The sequence below is a fragment of the Bos javanicus genome, chromosome 15, assembly GCF_032452875.1.
Source record: "Bos javanicus breed banteng chromosome 15, ARS-OSU_banteng_1.0, whole genome shotgun sequence".
NCBI classification, from domain to species: domain Eukaryota; kingdom Metazoa; phylum Chordata; class Mammalia; order Artiodactyla; family Bovidae; genus Bos; species Bos javanicus.
Genome location: NC_083882.1, coordinates 55,307,270 through 55,327,041, shown reverse-complemented (window position 1 = coordinate 55,327,041; position 19,772 = coordinate 55,307,270). Strand labels below are relative to the sequence as shown.

The window sequence follows — 19,772 nt, the reverse complement described above, 5'->3', positions numbered from 1 at the left end:
GAACAAAATAGAAAGCCCAGAGATAAACCCATGCACCTATGGACACCTTATCTTTGACAAAGGAGGCAAGAATATACAATGGAGAAAAGACAATCTCTTTTAACAAGTGGTGCTGGGAAAACTGGTCAACCACTTGTAAAAGAATGAAACTAGAACACTTTCTAACATCACACACAAAAATAAACTCAAAATGGATTAAAGATCTAAACGTAAGACCAGAAACTATAAATCTCCTAGTGGAAAACAGGCAAAACCCTCTCTGACATAAACCACAACAGGATCCTCTATGATCCACCTCCCAGAATATTGGAAATAAAAGCAAAAATAAACAAATGGGACCTAATTAAAATCAAAAGCTTCTGCACAATAAAGGAAACTATAAGCAAGGTGAAAAGACAATCTTCAAAATGGGAGAAATAATAGCAAACAAAGCCACAGACAAAGAATTAATCTCAAAAATATACAAGCAACTCCTGCAGCTTAATTCCAGAAAAATAAACGACCCAATCAAAAAGTGGGCCAAAGAACTAAACAGACATTTCTCCAAAGAAGACACACAGATGGCTAACAAACATATGAAAAGATGCTCAACATCACTCATTATCAGAGAAATGCAAATCAAAACCACAATGAGGTACCATTTCACACCAGTCAGAACAGCTGCTATCCAAAAGTCTACAAGCAATAAATGCTGGAGAGGGTGTGGAGAAAAGGGAACCCTCTTACACTGTAGGTGGGAATGCAAACTAGTACAGCCACTATGGAGAACAGTGTGGAGACTCCTTAAAAAACTGGAAAGAGAACTGCCATATGACCCAGCAATCCCACTGCTGGGCATACACACAGAGGAAACCAGAATTGAAAGAGACACGTGTACCCCAATGTTCATCGCAGCACTGTTTATAATAGCCAGGACATGGAAGCAACCTAGATGTCCATCAGCAGATGAATGGATAAGAAAGCTGTGGTACACATACACAATGGAATATTACTCAGCCATTAAAAAGAATACATTTGAATCAGTTCTAATGAGGTGGATAAAACTGGAGCCTATTATACAGAGTGAAGTAAGCCAGAAAGAAAAACACCAATACAGTATACTAACACATATATATGGAATTTAGAAAGATGGTAACCTAACCCTGTATGTGAGACAGCAAAGAGACACAGATGTATAGAACAGTCTTTTGGACTCTGTGGGAGAGGGCGAGGGTGGGATGATATGGGAGAATGGCATTGAAACATGTAAATTATCATCTGTGAAACGAATTGCCAGTCCAGGTTCAATGCATGATACAGGGTGCTCGGGGCTGGTGCACTGGGATGACCCAGAGGGATGGGACAGGGAGGGAGGTGGTTGGGGGGTTTAGGATGGGGAACACATGTACACCATGGTGGATTCATGTCAATGTATGGCAAAACCAATACAATATTGTAAAGTAAAAACAAACAAACAAACAAAATTTAAAGTATATATTTCAGTGATAAATTTCCCCATGAGTCTTGTTTTCAGCTGCAGCCCAAAACTTTGATGTGTAATGTTCTAATTTTTTTTAGTGATGTAATACTTTCTAGTATCCTTTAAAATTTATCTTTAAATCAAATAATTAATTTAGAAGTACTCATTTATTTAATTTCTAAATATGTGAAGGTTTGTGATCAGAAAAATGATTTGCATGAGTCTTTGGTACTTATTTATGTTAGTTTACTGGCCTAGTATATAGTTGGTTTTTACAGTTTTTTCTGTGTGATACAACAAGTATCCTCTAGTTGTTAGATTCAGGGTCCATTAAATGAAGCTTATTAATCATTTAAGTCTTCTACATTTCTAACAATATTTTATATGTTTATTTAACCAGTTACTACAAAGTGTTTTTTTTTTTAATCTCTGTGATAATGTTAATGAATTTGTGCATTTTTTCTTAAAATTTTACCTAATTTTATTTTCAATATTTTTAAGCTATATTGTTAGATCAAAAATATGTCATATATTTCAGGTGAATTATTTTTATATGATGACCACTCATTTTTATCCCCAGTAATTCTTTTTGTTTTAAGATCAATGTAGTCAGATATTAATATAATAGTCACAGAGTCCTTTTAGTTAATATTGACCTACTACACCTTTTCTATAATTTCTCCCATATTTATGTGTCATTATCTTTAAATATGTCTCCTGCACGTGATGTGTACCTACATTTAATTTTATTTAAGTGTTTTTCTGCCTCTGACATTCTCTTTTATCAAGAAAATTTTTATCATTTGCATTTATCCAATTGCTAACATATTTGGAAATATTATTACCACCTTACATTCTATTTATTATTTGCCATTTTTTCTTTGTTTTGTGCCTTTTCTAACCTTAGTAAAGCTGTCTGATCCCTTTTCTTTCTTTCAATGTGTATCTTTAGTTAATATAAATGTTCAGGTTAATATGTTAATCAATACATCTACTCTCCTCACAAACAACTAAGGACTTTAGAATACTTTAACTCTGATCACTCCCTCCCATCTTACATGTATCTTAGTTCCACACTGTTTTCATGTACCTCAAATTAGTTCAAGCATGACCAGATCCATGTGCTCAGATAACTAAAAAACTCAACAGAGACCCCACAGCAGTGGTTCAGACAAAAGAAAAATGTAATTCTTTCTCACACTACAGTGCAGAAGCAGGCAGGTGGTCCAAGGTTGCTGAGAGAGCTCAGTTCTAGGAGGTCACCCAAGACAGGTTTTGTCTATCTTGTTCTCTGTCCTCCCAGACCCGGGGCTAAACCCTGATACTAGAGCATTCTTATGCACCATTGTACAGTCTCCTTAACCTCCAGATGGAAATGTAAGTCTACCACATTCACATTCTAAGCAAGGGGAGGAGAAAGAGAAACGTGTACTTAAACAACTTCTTTAAGGAAGTGGCCTGAAATTGCATACAATTGCTCTTCGCTGCAGGGAAGATGGAAAATGTTGTTTCTGGTTGGACAACTAAGAGCCCAACTAAAACGTGGTGGCTTCTGTTCCCAAAAGGCAGAAAGAGAGAGAAGGTTCCGGGAATCAACTGCAGTCTTCCACAGACATCACTGAAATCCTGCATCCTCTTCTGATTTTCTCTGAGTTTGTTCCAACCTTAAGCATGTGGCCTCCCCCAGTGATGGCAAAGATGGTCACTAACAACAGTAGCCTCAAGGTCTCTCACGTAACAGTTCAGTAAAACAGAGACTGACTCTTTACATGTAGTTCCAGCTAAAGTCTAGGATTTCCTCCAATTGATCCAATGTGGATCTCATGTCTATCACTAAACTAGTAATAAGGAATGTTTATATAATGGATACAGAGTTCACTTTTATAAGATGAAAACAATTCTGGAGATGGTTGGTAGTGAGGGCTGCAATTATGTAAATGTACTTAATGCCACTGAACTGTACACTTCAAAATGGTTTAGATAGTAAATTTTAGGTTACTTACATTTTACAATAATTTGAAAGGTTGGAAAGAAATTTGACAAGATAAGTTACATTTTAGGCCATGAAAAACAACACAGAGTTAAACCTGTGTCATTTCTATTCTCTTCAGAAAGAGTATAGGAAACACGGTTGGGCTGTGTCCTACAGCGAATTCTGTCAAATACTCACACACACACACCATCCTCACCCTATTAGTCCACCTGTCCTGAGGACCTGCTAGGAAATCTGTTTGTTTGTTTTTTTTCCTGAAGTCAAGGCAACATTAGAGGTGGGGCTAGTTGGACAGAAAGAAGGGAAACCCTTTTAACTCTCCCTCCACCAGATGGTGTATCCTTTGGGCAAAGTCCTCTGGTTTTACAAGGTTAAGGTGGTTGTGTCAAGTCAACAAGAACACATTGACAAGTCAGTTACACAATACTGTTATGGTCCATAACATGAACAAAAATAGTTACCAGTCCCCAAAACTGACTGTGGGCAGGACTGCCCAAGGCTCTGTGATTACCCCCTGTCATCACAAGCCTGAGGTCGGTCCTCGGGCATCTCCAGGACACAGGGGAAATGTGTGTGTGTGTTCATTTCCTGCTGAGGAAATGAACTGCTGGTTCCTTTGTTATGAGAGAGTGTCACATGCATAGGTGGGTTTGCAGCTTGAACCCTGTGCTCTGAATGGCATATTCACTGTGCTCCATTGCTGGCTTCACAGATGGGGACACTGAGGCCCTCAGAGTGTCAGCTGACTCTCTGAAGTTATTCAGCCAGACGATGGCACAGGTGCCTCTGGGATCAAGAGTCCTGTATTCTGGAATGGAGGCTTTTCTACTGTACAAGGTCTCCTCTGAGGAAAGAAGGACTAGATTTTGTTCATTTCACCTCAAGTGCCTCCCAGTTTTGCCCCCCTGAAGCCCAGAATGGGGTTCAGAGTCAGGGTGAAGGGAATCTTGTGGAGCAACCAGTGTCCTCTCAATTCATCCTCATGTTTCAGGACCCCAGGTGTCCCCCAGCAGCTCTGGATGGACAGCAGCAGGGTGAGGGTACTGATATCTGGGAGCTGAAGCTGCAGGTGAGTGGAGCTTTGGAGTGAGATTGCAGGGTACAGCATCAGGGGAGCCCCAGGGAGCAGGATGTCACAGTCTGACAGGACTAAGGGTCTTAACTTTCCTCTACCATCTCAACTCCCACTTTGCAGATGCACAGATCCATGCGCTCAACTCTGTGCAATCAAATACATGATCCAGGAACACACTTGTGTGAGTGTTTATGGAGGTTGGGCAACTGGTGCACACAGACTTGCTAACACAGACTCATGCTGGGGTGTGTTCAGAATATTACAAGAGCCTCAGTGAAGAAACTTATCCTTGTAAAGAAACATACCCATAGAATTTCACAATCTGTTCCACATGCATATTGCTGAGCTCACGCCTAAAGTATGGCCATCTTGTTTCTTCCTGACCCTCAAGGGAGGGGGAAGTAGGGGCTGGGCCAGGGTCCAGAGCCAGGCTGCTAGCAGCTTTCACAGAAGAGTGACTTTTAGCTTGAATGGCCCAGATCATGCAGTCCAGTGCTCAGTTGCTCAGTCGTGGCTGACTTTTTCCGATCCCGTGGACTATAGCCCACCCAGGCTCCACTGTCCATGAAACTTTCCAGGCAAGAATACTAGAGTGGGTTGCCATTTCCTCCTCCAGGTATCTTCCTGACCCAGGGATCAAACTCAAGTCTCTTGCATCTCCTGCATTCACAGGCAGGTTCTTTACCACTGTGCCACCTGGGAAGACTGACACAATCCAGACCCTAGGCTTATACCTGTCTGGAGTCACTCTGGATGATTTTTAAAAGTGTTGGGAGCTCAGCTGCTACCTCCTTCCCTGTCCCTGTCCCCAAGGTTCCACTCTTACCTTTGACCCAAGCTTAGTCCATTGAGAGTCAGGGGCATATCGACCTCATTCTACAAATGAGGCTCTGCATACAGGGTAGGGGTGAAACAAGGCTCCTGATATGCACCCTCATCCCTGACACGTAACCCATGTCTTCCCCAAGTGTCAGGGGCCAGCAGAAACGTGGCCAGTGGGAAGCAAGGCCATCAGTTCATAATCAAAGTGACTCTGGCTCCAAGAGCCTCCTTGGCTGATGGAAGTCATAGATATTTAAAAAGATTGGACAAGTGCACTGCTGAAAGGAATCAGGGGACTGTGGAAGCCCAGAGGAGAGACCTGATGGACTTCAGGGGGTGGGATCAGGGAAAGCTTTCTGGAGGAGGTGGTGTCTGAAAGCACTCCTGAAAGACCAAGTGAAATGGGATTGGGTGAAAGGGCTTTCTGGCAGAGGGAACAGTCTCTGCAAAATGCTGGCACTAAGGGAAGTATGATGCCCTAGGGAACTGGAGAAAGCTCAGCAAGGCTGAAGGAGAGTAGGTAGTAGTTGGTGAGGAAGGCAGAGCTCACGATGCAAAGGGCGGTAAGCAGGCCAAGGGACCAGAGACATCCTAAGAACCCAGAGAATCCACTGGGCAGTTTTTATCAGGGGACTGATGGTGTCAGACCTGCACTGGGAGATCCTTATGGCTCCAAGTGCAGGGTGGATCTGGAAATGGCTTGAAACTAATTTGAGTGGAATGTAGGGCAGCTGATCAGTGGGGCTGGCCAAGGAAGGATTTTACATAGATACTCATATAATAAGAAAGGAAGAAATGTTCTCTAAATTATAATACATAGTATTCAAAGTAATTTAATGCAGTTTTCTTTCTTTCTTTTTTATTTGTACTAGAGGTCTACTATTGAGAAGGGCAGAAATTTCAAAGGATGGCATTCACCTAACTGGGGTTCAGTCAGTGTTCCCTACAATCAAGTGATGGCAAATGTTCACCTGCACAAGTCATTCTTAGCTCACGGGTTGTTCAACAACTGATCATAGTTTGCTCACTCTGGTCTAGACCAGGGGGACTGGGCGGAAGCAAGTGAGAAAATAGGAGGGTCTCCAGTCCCACCACAATGGACCTCCTCCACCCTGTCATCCTTTAAGAGATGTCACCACATCCAGGGGAATCAGTGAAAATTACCCTTGCTGCCAGCAGGGACTGAGATCCCTTAGCAACAGGAAGATCCCACAAATGTGAAGATCTGTAACCATAATATCTCAGGGTAACAGGGACCTAAGAGGTCCCTGCCCAGCATTCTCCCGGAGCAGGACTAACATACATGACTTTCTTAGGAAAGCAAAATATTCCAGATATGGAAAGTAACCTGTGAGATCATGTTGCAAGCGCTGGTATTTGAATACAAATCTCAGGATTCACAGCTGGGGATCCTTTCCCTATACAACCCTATCCTTGCCACGATCTCTGGCTAATATTGGGAGCCGGAGCACATGGGAAAAAGATGCTCTTCAGGCTCCTGATTTCCCCAGCTGGTGGTCCAAATTTACATATATTTCATACCTAACTTTTCCTGATGAGGAATCTGAGGCTTCAAGAGAATGAACAAACTTGCTTGCCATCTATTAGGAGTAAAAATGGAGTCGTCTCAAAAGATATCCATGTCATAATCCCTAGCCTTGTGAATATTACCTTAACTGAAGAGAAAATGCATCTTAGCATATGTGATTAAACTAAGGATCCTTAGATGAGTAGATTATCCTGGAGTATCTGGATGGGCTCTAAATCAATCACATGTATCAGTATAAGAAAGACACAGACAGAGATTTGACTAGATCACTCCCTTATGGCTCAGTGGTAAAGAATCTGCCTGCCAATGCAGGAGTAGCAAGTTTGATCCCTGGGTTGGGAAGATCCTCTGGAGAAGGAAACGGCAACCCACTCTAGTATTCTTGCCTGGAGAATCCCATGGACAGAGTAGCCTGGCAGGCTACAGTCTTAGTCAGTTCAGTTCAGTTGCTCAGTCATGTCTGACTCTTTGTGACCCCATGGACTTCAGCACACCAAGTTTCCCTGTTCAATACCAACTCCCAGAGCTTGCTCAAACTCATGTCCATTGAGTCAGTGATGCCATCCAACCATCTCATCCTCTGTCGTCCCCATCTCCTTCACCCTTCAATCTTTCCCAGCATCCCAGGAAAAGTTAGGTATGAAATATATGTATTCAGGACTGATTTCCTTTAGGATGGAATGGTTGGATCTCCTTGCTGTCCAAGGGACTCTCAAGAGTCTTCTCCAACACCACAGTTCAAAAGCATCAATTCTTTGGTGCTCAGCTTTCTTTATAGTCCAATCCTCACATCCATACATGACTACTGGAAAAACCATAGCTTTGACCAGATGGACCTTTGTTGGCAAAGTAATGTCTCTGCTTTTTAGTATACTATCTAGGTTGGTCATAGCTTTTCTTCCAAGGAGCAAGCGTCTTTTAAAAAATTTCATGGCTGTAGTCACCATCTACAGTGATTTTGGAGCCTCCAAAAATGAAGTATCTAACTGTTTCCACCGTTTCCCCATTTATTTGCCATGAAGTGATGGGACTGGATGCCATGACCTTTTGAATGTTGAGTTTTAAGCCAGCTTTTTCACTCTCCTCTTTCAATTTCATCAAGAGGCTCTTTAATTCTTCTGCACTTTCTGCCATAAGGGTGGTGTCAGCTGCATATCTGAGGTTATTGATATTTCTCCCAGCAATCTTGATTACAGTCTACAATCTATGGGGGCTACAGTCTATGGGGTCACAAAAGAGTTGGACATGACTGAACAACTAAACAAGAACTACAAATGACAACAAGGAAGGAGAAGGTAACGTGAAAATGGAAACAGAGAAAGAGATTTGAAGATGCTTCTTATCTGGCTTTGAAGATGGAGAAAGAGCCATGAGCCAAGAAACACATGTAGCTCTGCTGCTGCTGCTGCTGCTGCTGCTGCTACTGCTGCTAAGTCGCTTCAGTCGTGTCCGACTCTGTAGCTCCAGAAGCTGGAAAACGCAAGGAAACAGATTCTCCCTGAGCGCCTCAGGAGGGAGCATGGCCCTGCCAACCACTGGTAAAAGTGATATCGTGCAGCTGTGAAGCATCCACATGGACTTTAGTAGGTAGGAGGTTCTTAGAAAGTGGCTCAGGGAGCTGACTCTGCCCTGCTGTGGGGTCACTAAGACACATGCTCAGTCCAGCCTGAGGGATCCACTGCCCCTCCATGTGCCCCTATCCACTGCCCTATGACCTGCTCCTGCTCAAGAACCTCCCAGAGCTCCTCCCTATCTGGGTATCAATTCTTGACCCCTGGACTGGACAGTAGTTCCTCCAGACAGCAGGCCAGGCATCCTCAGGGACCCTGTCTGCCCTGCTCCCTCTCTATCTCAATAGAACTTTGCTGAACAAAGGCCTAAACCTCAGCCTCCTGTTCCCTAACCTCACCTTGACCCTGACCCTCACCAGGAAGTCTCACCCACATGTGCTCTGCCCTCTCCTCTCTGCCTTTGCTCCCTTAGCAGCTCCCATGATCGCACCTCTGCCTCCTCCTGATCTCTAGCAAAGCCCAGTCCTCCTGAGAGGGTGAGGTTGGTTCAGGCCATGTGGCTGGTGGTAGAACTGTGCTTCTGACCTTTGTCCCACTTGTCACCATCAAGCAGGGTCACCAGGCTTGGCCCCAGCACACCCTTTGTGCCTTGTGAGAAATGATGTCTGAGAATTTCTTCCAGGTCAAAGGGTGGCCTGATTTCTGGAGGGGACTCTAGTTCTTCCCAACCCTGAGGGCCTCTGAGTACCTCTGCCACATCTGACATCTCTTGTGCTCCTCGGGCTGTGTGAGTCTGCCTGTGTGTTGGTGGGAGATCTTCTCACAAGGGCAAAGCCTCTTGGGCAAGCTGGGGACACTGAGGGGGTGTCAGGGAGTAGTTGCTGTATAGTATTGGACTCTTGCTCTCAGCTCCTGGATTGTTGTAGCCATGGGGAGGCCGACTGCTTACCAAACAGCCCAGCATCAGTGCTGAACACATGAATGCACACTCTGTCCACACAGAGTCCAGTGTGGCTGTTCCTGCTCAGGTACCTCTCCAGGCAGCCCTCCTCTGAGATCAGTCTCACTGCTCCCTCCTTGTGTGACTGAGGTCATCAAATAGAACCTCCAACATTACTGTGTACAAGGGGGAAAATCCTTCTGTCTAGCCTCCCTGGCTTCCCACATCCCATTCCCCATCCAAATGCCCTAAGTCTGATGGTCACCTTCTACTGCATCCCAGCCAGGCCTGGACTCACAGTCATGATTCCCACCTCTGACCTATGCTCACACCTTTGCCCCACCTGGGGCATCTCAGTCTGTGTCCTCCTGGCAGACAGACTCCTGCAACACCCACAGCATGGGGGTTGCCTAATCCAGTCTCTGAGGGCTCGTGGGCTATCACTTGCTATCCTGCAAGACGCCCACAGTGACTTAATCTGCAAATACCAAAGTCTCATACGGAGGGTGGGGTGGACTTAGAGCCAGGCATCAAACAGATAGGATACAGAGGCTGAACTGATAGTGATTCAGGTTAGTTAGCTCATAGAAGGCAGTGTGGCTTCTTTTTGTGCCTTTTCCCTCTGTTTCTATGTCTCTTTCTCTCTCTCTCTTCCTCGAGATTCATTTACTCTGGGAGAAGCAGTGTCATAGACAGTTGGCAGCCCCATGGAAAAACCCACATGTGATGCATAGATGCCTGCTGCCAGTGGCCACAGGAGCAAGCCTGGGAGTGGATCCTCCAGCCCCACTCAAGGCTCTGAGAACGTAGCCCCTGCAACAGCTTGGCTGCCTCCTTATGAGACACCTGTGCTCAGGCCCACAGCCTAGCAACTCAACACTGACCTTCAGAAACTGTGAGACAGTAAATGTTGGTTGTGTAAAAGCAGCTTAGTTTTGGAACATTAGATCTAAACCAACAGAGAACCAGTTTAATCACCTGAGAGTCTAGTACTGGTCTCTCTCTCACCCCTCCCCAGGTCTGGCCTGTAAGGCCCGAGAGGAGGTGGCATGTGAATCATTTATGCAACTTCCCACAGTCACTGGGGATATTGAGGTGCCTAGGTCCTGTGTCGGGGCTGGGTGGGCACTGGGGGCAATAAGGATGTGGTCTGGCCTCAGAGTCCAGTCCCCTGGCAACATGGTATCCACTCACCCACTAGTGGCCCTGGGCTTTTCACCACAAATCAGCTCACAAGATGGGTAACTAACTGGGATTGAGGGCAGTGGGGTGGGAGAGCTGGATTTGAAGGTGGGTGGAGTGTACTGGGGTCTGACAATGGAGGTGTCCTTTATTTGACCAAATGGAGGAAACAGAGGGTCCAGGGAAAGGGTCCTAAGACACAACCTGTGTGAGCAGCCTGTGTTCTGTAAGACTGAGTGTGCAGGGCAGGCAAGAGTGGGCTGAAGGGGAGAGGATCCGGGAGGTGAAACTGGGCAGGTTTGTAGGACAGGTTTGAAAGGGCCTTGAAAGCCAGGCTGAGGTGGAGTTTAGGCATATCCTGACACAGAGATCATTTACAGGCTGGGCTTTATTTGAGGAGAAGCCTCAGGTGCTGGGTGCAGGCTAGCTAGAGGGAAGCCCTGGAGGCAGGAGCAGTACTGGAACCTCCCCTCCCCGCCAGTGAGAACCCAGGGTGCTGAGTCAACAGCAAAGGAAGAGAAAGTCTTGTGAACCCAGTGGAAACCACTATCTCATCCATACGACGGGAGTTGAAGGCCAAGGGAGGAGGAGGAGCAGGAGGAGGAGGATGGAGACCTGGATGAGATGGTGGAGGCTGGGGATGGTGGGAAAAGAAGCTCGGGCTTGGATGGACACCTTCTGTCTTCCGTTGACACATGTAGACCTACTCTCCATGTGTGTCCACCCTGCTTTCTGTAGAGAGATCACTCCATAGACTGTATCCCAAGGGCCTGGGTACCCTCTAGCTTCCACATGGGTTCAGGCAATCGGGAGACTTGGCAGGTGACGGAGGAAGGAAAGTGAGGTGGGAAGGCTCTATCCCTGCAGAGTCAGGGTGCTCCTGTGCTCCTCCACCAACCTGGCACCTGCATTTCAGTTTCAGGCCCTCCAGTTTCAGGCCACTGCTGCCTCCTCTTGTCCTTGTAGGTTTCGGGGCGGTAGTAGCCCTTTACCTCTGCCACAGCCCTGGATAACTGCACGATCTTGTGGGCTTTCCCACCCCCTGCATGCTCCTCAGAGAACTCTTCCTTAGTTAAAACTGCCTTAGAGAGATTTCATTATTAAGTGTTAACGTCAGTCCCACAGTCATCTCTGACTCTTTGTGATTCCAAAGAGAATCCTGGGACCCGACAGGCTCCACTGTCCACGGAATTCTCCAGGCAGGAATACTGGAGTGGGTAGCCATTGTCTTCTCCAGGAAATCTCCCTGGCCCAGGAATTGAACCCAGGTCTCCCGCATTGCAGGCATATTCTTTACTACTGAGCCACCAGGGAAGCCCCAAATCGCCTTACATTATCCTAATTGCAACATGGCAACTGGTCCCTGCTGGGATCCAGGCTGATACAAGTTCCAGAAGCAATGGAGAGCCCTTGGAGAGCCAATGGAGAGACCCCAAGCAAGATGGGGATGGGCACCGATGGGGAATGGAGCCGAGACCCTCAGGGTAAAGTAGGGCTTTGTCGTGGTCACACTCAGGGAGGGCCAGGTGATGTGGGAGAAGGGGGCCTGGCAAGTTTCCACGTACACTTATTGGTAAACTGTTTTCAAAGAGGGGCCCAAGTGTCGCTACCTGTGTCCCACCATTTTGAGCATGACTTGCTGTTCCTGCCACACAGAGGAGAAGCCTATTCCTCTCCCTTTGAATCTAGACCAGCCTCAGGACTTGCTTTGACAGACACAAGCAAAATTGTGCAAGTCATGCCTAGAGGACTTAGTAGATGTTGCAGCCTTGCTGTCATCATTTGGAAACCAGCCACCATGAATGTGAAAAGTCAGATCAGTAGAGAAAGAGGGGCCCTATGCCCACCCAAGGAGAGGTCAGTCGGTCTGACCCCCAGCTGCCGCCAACTTCAGCCACACCACCACTGAACTCAGCTGCAGGAGAGCCTGGGTTAAGACTAAGAACCACCCAGCCACCCACAGAGATGTGGACACAACAAATCCTTGCTGCTTTCAGCCACTAATGTCTGCAGTGGTTCAATACAAGCAGTAGAAAGCTGTAGCTTTCTACTGCCAGGTACTTGCCTGCCAGGTACTTCTCTCCTGGCAAATCCTGCCCTTTCTTCACGGCACACCCACCTGCCACTTCCTCCCTCTTCCCCTGGTGGAAACAATCACTCCCTCTCTCAACCCCCCTGCTCTTGATTCCTGCTTCGCTTGGGACCCTATAGCACCCACTTCATAGTGTCAAAACAGGCCATCATGAGATGCTGGGCACATTTATGACCTGACTCCTGGTTACACTCTCCTCCCCACCAACCGTTTCTCACAGTATGTGAAATGGCAAATTATCTCATTATATGTGTTCCACTCCCAAGACTCAAGCTTCATGTTGTCATGCTTGTTTCTCTGATAGCAAAACTAAGGTTTGTGGGGGATGAGACTTGCCCAGAGTCACTGAAAAGGGTTGGGCTAAGCTTGGACCCAAATTGACATTCTTGAAGTGCCCCTCATTTACAGTTATTGCTGTGATTAGCTTATGGAGGGAGAAGACTTATTTTCCCACTCCAAGTGTGGGGGTTCACAGTTCTGGTCCTATGCTATCATCCTGTCCCACCCTACATCCTGTCCCTCACTAATGACCCGTGTCCCAGACCTAGGAACCCAGAATTCTCCTCATCAGGGTTTGGCCTCACCTTCTCTTCTTGCAGATGCATAAGATCATTCACTCCTCATGTGTGGCCTTCCTTCTCTGGCTGGTCTGCCTTGTTTCTTTACATAATACAACCTTTGTCTCCCACAGAATAGGCCAGAGGTGGCAAGCTGGAGTTGACTGCTTAGGAAGAAAGAGGCAGCATGCCATTCTCTGGCCCATCTGAGCCACCATCTGGGAAGGGGGCACAGGACAGCAGGGCTAGGCGCCAGGCTGGGGATCAAAGGTGAGCTTTTGACCAGCTCTCCTGGTTGGGGCTTCCCTGGTGGCTCAGAGGTTAAAGCATCTGCCTGCAATGTGGGAGACCTGGGTTCAATCCCTGGGTCAAGAAGATCCCCTGGAGAAGGAAATGGCAACCCACTCCAGTATTCTTGCCTGGAGAATCCCATGGACGGAGGAGCCTGGTGGGCTGCAGTCCATGGGGTCGCAAAGAGTCGGACACGACTGAGCGACTTCACTTTTTCACTTCCTTTCTTTCTTTTCTTTCCTGGTTGGAGGTAGAAGGATTGAGAAAAAGATTAAATGGAATCTTTCAATTGTTTTTTGTGTTGTTTTGTTTTGCCACACTGAGTGGCTTGAGGGATGTTAGTTCCCCTACCAGGGGTTGAACCTGGGCCCTGACAGTGAAAGCGCAGAGTCCTAACCATGGAACTCCTAGGGAATTCCCAGCATCTTTCAATTGTTGAATTGAAATTTATGGAGCCCCGATTCTATGCCACTATTAGGGCTGAATGAGTAGGAACTGCCATTGAAGTTCTCAGCTAATGTGACCTCAGAACTGAGGTCAAAGTTCATCTTAGTCACTCAGGGAAACTAAGAATCAGAAGGAGGATGAAGATGTTAGGGCACAGTCATTTAGCCAGTGACAGAGCCCAGTTCTGTTTCCCCAACTTCTGGATCTCCCTCTGGCTGCCAGCCCGGGGCTCAGAGGACTCAGAAACTCAAAGGTGCCAGGATGAGTTAGGGGATTGTGACCTCCCCCTCCTCTCCAGCTCAGGGAGGAAGGAGATGGGACAGGCAGGATGCAGGATGAGGGAACTTGTAGGAGAAAGGGCTGCAGCTGGTGGCTGCTTCCAGCTGTCACTCAAAGCAGAGGAAGATAAACCTGCTACCTGGAGCTGCTCTTTGTCCTGCTCATTGAGCAACAGGACCACAGAGGACAGAGACACAGACATCATTCTCTCCCAGTATCTATCCCATTTCTCAGGTGGGCAGAACCAAGGAGAGGGCCCATTACAGAGGAGTCAGTGCAGGAGAGTAAATCCCTCATGCCAGTCTGGTTTCCTCTGCCATGGAGCCAACTGTGACCCAGGGCCTGGCATGGGGTGGAGATGCAGGAGTCAGTGAAGGCTCTGGAGATGTGTTCAACAGACACCTCCAGGAAGACTTCTGGGATCACAACACCTTCCCTCCATCCTCCCCAGTCCAGCCCTGCCCTTTGGGGCAGCATCTCTGCTCAGCAGATCTCCAAGTGTTGGTCTCTTGGGACGTTGTACTTGAGCTTGTGGGCTTCGAAGAGGTTTTCCAGCTCCTTCATGTAGCGCTGGTACAGCCTGTCCACCTCCTCCTTGGAGGGATGCGGTATCTTCTGCACCTCGATGGGCTTCCCCACTGCAAGACACAGACGTGGGTGAAGCACTGGAGTCCCAGTATCCCATGGGCCAGGACCCCATGCCAGTGGTCACACCTGCTGGAAGGTGCCTGTACTGCCTCCCTTCCAGTTGTATTTTGGGTGACCTAGTCTAGATATTAAGGCAACTCCAAGCTCTGATGATCAAATGCCACAGGCTGCATGACCTCCTGCTAGGCAATGTATTAGATACTTTAATGCATGATCTCTTTTTATCCTCCTAGCAATCCCACAGGGATAGAACTTGCTTTATTCCTGTTTGACAGCTGAGGTGTTAAACTCACCTCAGGGAGCTTAAGTAACTTGTTTAATGTCTCATAGCTAGGCAGAATCATTGTCAGGTTGTGAGCCGTGCAAATGTGCTCTTAGTCTCAGGGACATGTGGACGTGGGAGTCTCAGATGCCATCACTGGACATGCCCAAATGTCTGGGAGGAGGTGGCCCACACCCCAAGCACCCTACTTCCCTCTCTCCTGCTATGCTAGAGGGCAGTGCCCCCCATTCTAAGGAGGAAATAGGAGGCCTTATCAACTTCCTTCCTCTGGTTCTATCTGGCTCAGAAAGCAGCTGTCATGTCTTCTTCTCTTCAGAGCCATCTGGAGGCAGCAGCCCTATAACATTCCTGAAAATATTACCCCCAAATCCAGGGAAACTCTTGACTTCCTGGACTCAGCTAAAGGTAACTGGGTGAATGGAGATAAACAGACCTCTTATTATAAGCTTTGCCATTGGAAGATAGTTGGAATCCAAGAGGAGAGCAAATGAGATGACCAAATAACTGAAAAGATGGTGTTAAATCCACGCACTAAAGTCCATGCCCATTATTTATAGGAAATTTCTTCAGGCTCTCCTTTGTAGCCTGATGATTGCTACTATACAGAGTTCTAACAGACCTAGAGTGCACTTCCCTTATATCCGTCTTCTGCAATAAGCCTTATGGGATTGTCTTCTCAGAAATAAAAACTCCTTCCTCTGGCATAGTAAAAGTCAAGTAGATCCTGACTCAAATCTCAGTTGTGTTACTCAAATGCAGGGTCATCTTTTGGAAATGATTTACCTTCTATAGGTCTCCTTTTGCAATCAATAAAATGAGGATGATAGTTTTTGCTTCCAAGGTTGTCGGAGCAACTGAGCAGCTGCATATAAGTAGCCAGCGCAGAGCCTGGCACAGTAGGTGCTCAGTTATCAGTAATGGCAACTGGTCTTTATGCCCCTGTTACTCTTCTCATCTCAGATGCCTTGCATCTGGGTTACTTGCTAGTATGTCCATTTCCCAGTATAGAACCTGAATTCCAGGAGGACAAGGATGTGTCTGGCCCATTTCCATTCCCCTTCAGCCCAAGCCCAAGTCTTTTGCCCTGTAACCCAACCCCTCCCAGCCTGGGTTCTTGGCTTACCCACAGTGTTGATGGGCCGGCAGCAGGGAATAAGACAAAAACTGTAAAACACCACGGCCAGAAAAGTGCAGAATGGAAGCTCCCACGATCTTCAGAATTTGTTTCTGGAACCAGTGCAACCAGGAGCCAAGAAAGTTCTCAATCTGGTCAAACATGTCATTCTCTCCAAAGGAGAAGATCGGCACCAGAGCTGCCCTAGAAGGAGACAAGAGAGAGGGCATGTGGAGGGGCAAGAAGGCACAAACTGGTCACTAGCTTCCTGCAGGGACATAGTGAGTGGGAGCTGGAGCACAGGACAGAGCACTGGACCAAAAGTAGGAGGCCTCGGGTGTCTCTCAGACCTGCCACAGCCTTGCTTTATGACTCAAGCAGTTACTGCCTCCTCTTGGGGCCATCACCTCCCCATTACACCGTGGCAGGAAGATCAGAATGCTGCAGAGTCCTCTCTGATTTAAAACATCTGCAAACTTTCTTGAAAATTCTCTTCTGCCCCAGCTAGCTTATATTCTTAAAGAGTGCTTCAGGATAGGAGAACAGCTTTAAGCTACTTCATAAACTCCATTCTCACAGAAGCCTTAGGTCTCAGATCTAATGCCAACTGTGGGCATTATGACCCTTCACATCTAGTCCCTTTGATCACCAAGTCTCCCTTCAAGAATCCTCTGGGTATTTGGGCACGACACAATACATCTAGGGCTCAGTGACTCAGATGGCAAAGAATGCCTGCAATGTGGGAGATGTGGGTTTGATCCCTGGGTTGGGCAGATCCCCTGGAGGAGGGCAAGGCAAACTCCAGTATTTTTGCCTGGAGAATCTCCATGGAGAGAGGAGCCTGGTGGGCTACCGTCGATAGGTTCACAAAGAATTGGACACTACTGAGTGACTAAGCATAGCACAGCACAGTACATCTATCACCAAAATAGAATCTTCACTGTGAATGGACTGAGCATCTCTTGCCAAAATAGGATTTACATTCATCTCTCAGTCTTTCCAGCAAATACAACCTTTGTCAATCTCCAGCTGAGCTAAGAGCCCTCTCCCTGATACCCGTGCATCAGGGCGAGCATGATGAAGCCCTTGTGGTTCCGCAGCACCAGCTTGTAGGCTCCAGGCCTGGCATCCAGTGATTCCTGGATGTCTCCAACAACGATGGACAGCAGGTTACTGCCTCCTTCCCTGCTCAGAATGTGAGCAGCACTCTCCTTGTCTGCTGAGACCAGCCCTGGGGAGAGAGGATAGTGGTTAGATACAGGATAAAGGGGGCAGGGACTGTGGGGAGCAGGGGTGGTGTACCCTGGGCTCCCCTCTCCCAGCTGGGAGCTCCCTAAGGACTGGGACAGAGTCCTTTCTCTCCACACAACCCCTCACCAAGCTCATTGCTGGGCATAGAACTGTGGGAAGTGCTTCCTTATATCTAACCTCCTTTTCTAATATACATGCTCTTAGAGGAAGTTCTGATTGTTGGCAGCCCTTCCTAAAAACCCCCCTCATGTCTCCAGCTCTCATATACCTGGGCAATCCAACGGTCGGAAGACTTACCCCCTAACATGATGTAATCCCTGATGAAGGGGACCTGGAAAAACACGTTCAGTGTCATAAGAGGTGGGTGGATACCAGGGAAGATCGAGGAGAAGCCTGTGCCCTCAGTGCACAGGTTGGTAACAGTTCCAATGCCCATGACCCCGTGGGGGCGGTAGGCAGCGAGGTAGTCCGGGAGGGTCCAGCTCGGCAGTCTTGACCAGCTGCAGGGATGGGCCTGGTGAGCCGGGCTGCACCTTGGGCCCTCCCCGTCTCTGTTCTGACTTTCTGTGCTGACCTCTTCTGTGTCTCCCCCGTGCCCAGTGCTATCACACCCCCCTGTGAGTGTCCTGAGATTAGAGATGGCCTACCTGAGGATCCTTGTCCCCACTTCAGGCCTGGAGCAGAGGAGATGCTCTGCGAGACCGTGAAATGAAGAGGGAGAGAGAGCAGACTCATGAATGGATGAAGCCAATACAGCCCAACAGGGAAGGAAGGCCTCCTGTCCAAGGCAGAGGTAAGACTCCTGGGATGGTGATGGGATCTCTTCACAAGCCCCTGTCCTATGTGAAGAGAGACCTTGTCCCAGGCAGAGCCCACCCAGAATAAAGGAGCCATCACAGGAGAGAGTGAGCATCTCTCCAAGGACTGTGGCAGCTGGGGTTCTGTCCCAGATGGAGGGCTGGACCCCTGAGTCGCTGTGACTCAGTATAAGAGACCCCAGGGTGCTGAAGGTAGGGGCTGGGAGGAGGGGCATGAAGTCCCTAGTGATGCCCACAGGTGTGGGTGGGGAGGGTCAGGGCGTGTCATGCCAAGTCTGCAGCACTTCCTGACACCAGTTCACAGGCTGCCTGCAGCACTGCACCCCTGCTCAGGCCTTGGCCTGTGTAGACACTGCTGCTCCAGGATAATGAAGTCTTCACAGAGAAACCCAGCTCCTGGATTTATCATCAGCATGAGGTGGAGGCAACTTGTCCTAGGGGAAACATTGCCTGATTCTCCACTGTTAGGTCTTTAGGAAGGCCATACGGTGTACTTAGAAAGATCCAGTACTCTAAAATAGTTTTCTAAATTTGCTTATAATTCTAAATTGCTTATAATATATAATAATCATAAGCAATTAAAATATATAAAATTATAATATATAAATATAATAAATATTTAATAATCATAATTTTACAATATTATAATTTTACAATATAATCATAAATATAAGCAATTAAAATATAGTATTTATAAGCAATATTATAATTGCTTATAATATAAATTTGCTTATAATTCTAAATTAAATTCTAAATTTCTAAAATTGCTTATAATTCTACCAATAGACTTTAGGTCATTAAATCAGTAAGAATTGAAGGAAGTTCATTCCAGTACTCTCGCCTGGAAAATCCCATGGACAGAGGAGCCTGGTAGGCTACAGTCCATGGGGTCGCAAAGAGTCGGACTTGACTGAGCGACGTCACTTTCACTTTCGCTTTCCTCATCTCCTACTCTTCTGTCTATAAAAGAAACTGGCATTCAGACCCAGATAAGATGATACTCTGCGGCACTAGCCTGCCATCTTCTAGGACGCCTAGCTTTCCAAATAAAGTTGTATTCCTTGCTTCAAAAAAAAAAAAAAGTGAAGAAAGTTCAGAAATACATGCATATTTGACACAGAGTGCAGAGGCTTATGAATGTGGGGGAGCACCAACAGAGAAGGGGCTCCTTACCTGGGACCACGAACATCTTGTCCTCCCCAAGATCCCTGAAGGACCTGTACTATAAATATGTGTGGACATGTGGAAGGGTCTCCTGGGAGGTGGTTAGGTCTAAAATTTGCAGGCTCCCAGCCCAGGCCAGGTGAGGCAAAGTGCATGTCATAGCTCTCTCTGCTGGCCACTTGGTGCTACTGCCCCTCCTGTGGATATGGCGATGCCCGAAGACTCCAGTGGGCAACAGTCCTGAACACTGTGCAGGTGGAATTTCTGCAAGTTCAATGTCCCACCACTGTCAATAGT

At 47.1% G+C, this 19,772-nt stretch overlaps 1 pseudogene; it reads right to left on the bottom strand.

Moving 5' to 3' along the window:
- Nucleotides 1-10,349: 10,349 nt before the first annotated feature.
- Nucleotides 10,350-19,500, bottom strand: LOC133261044 (2-acylglycerol O-acyltransferase 2-like; annotated as a pseudogene).
- Nucleotides 19,501-19,772: the final 272 nt, after the last annotated feature.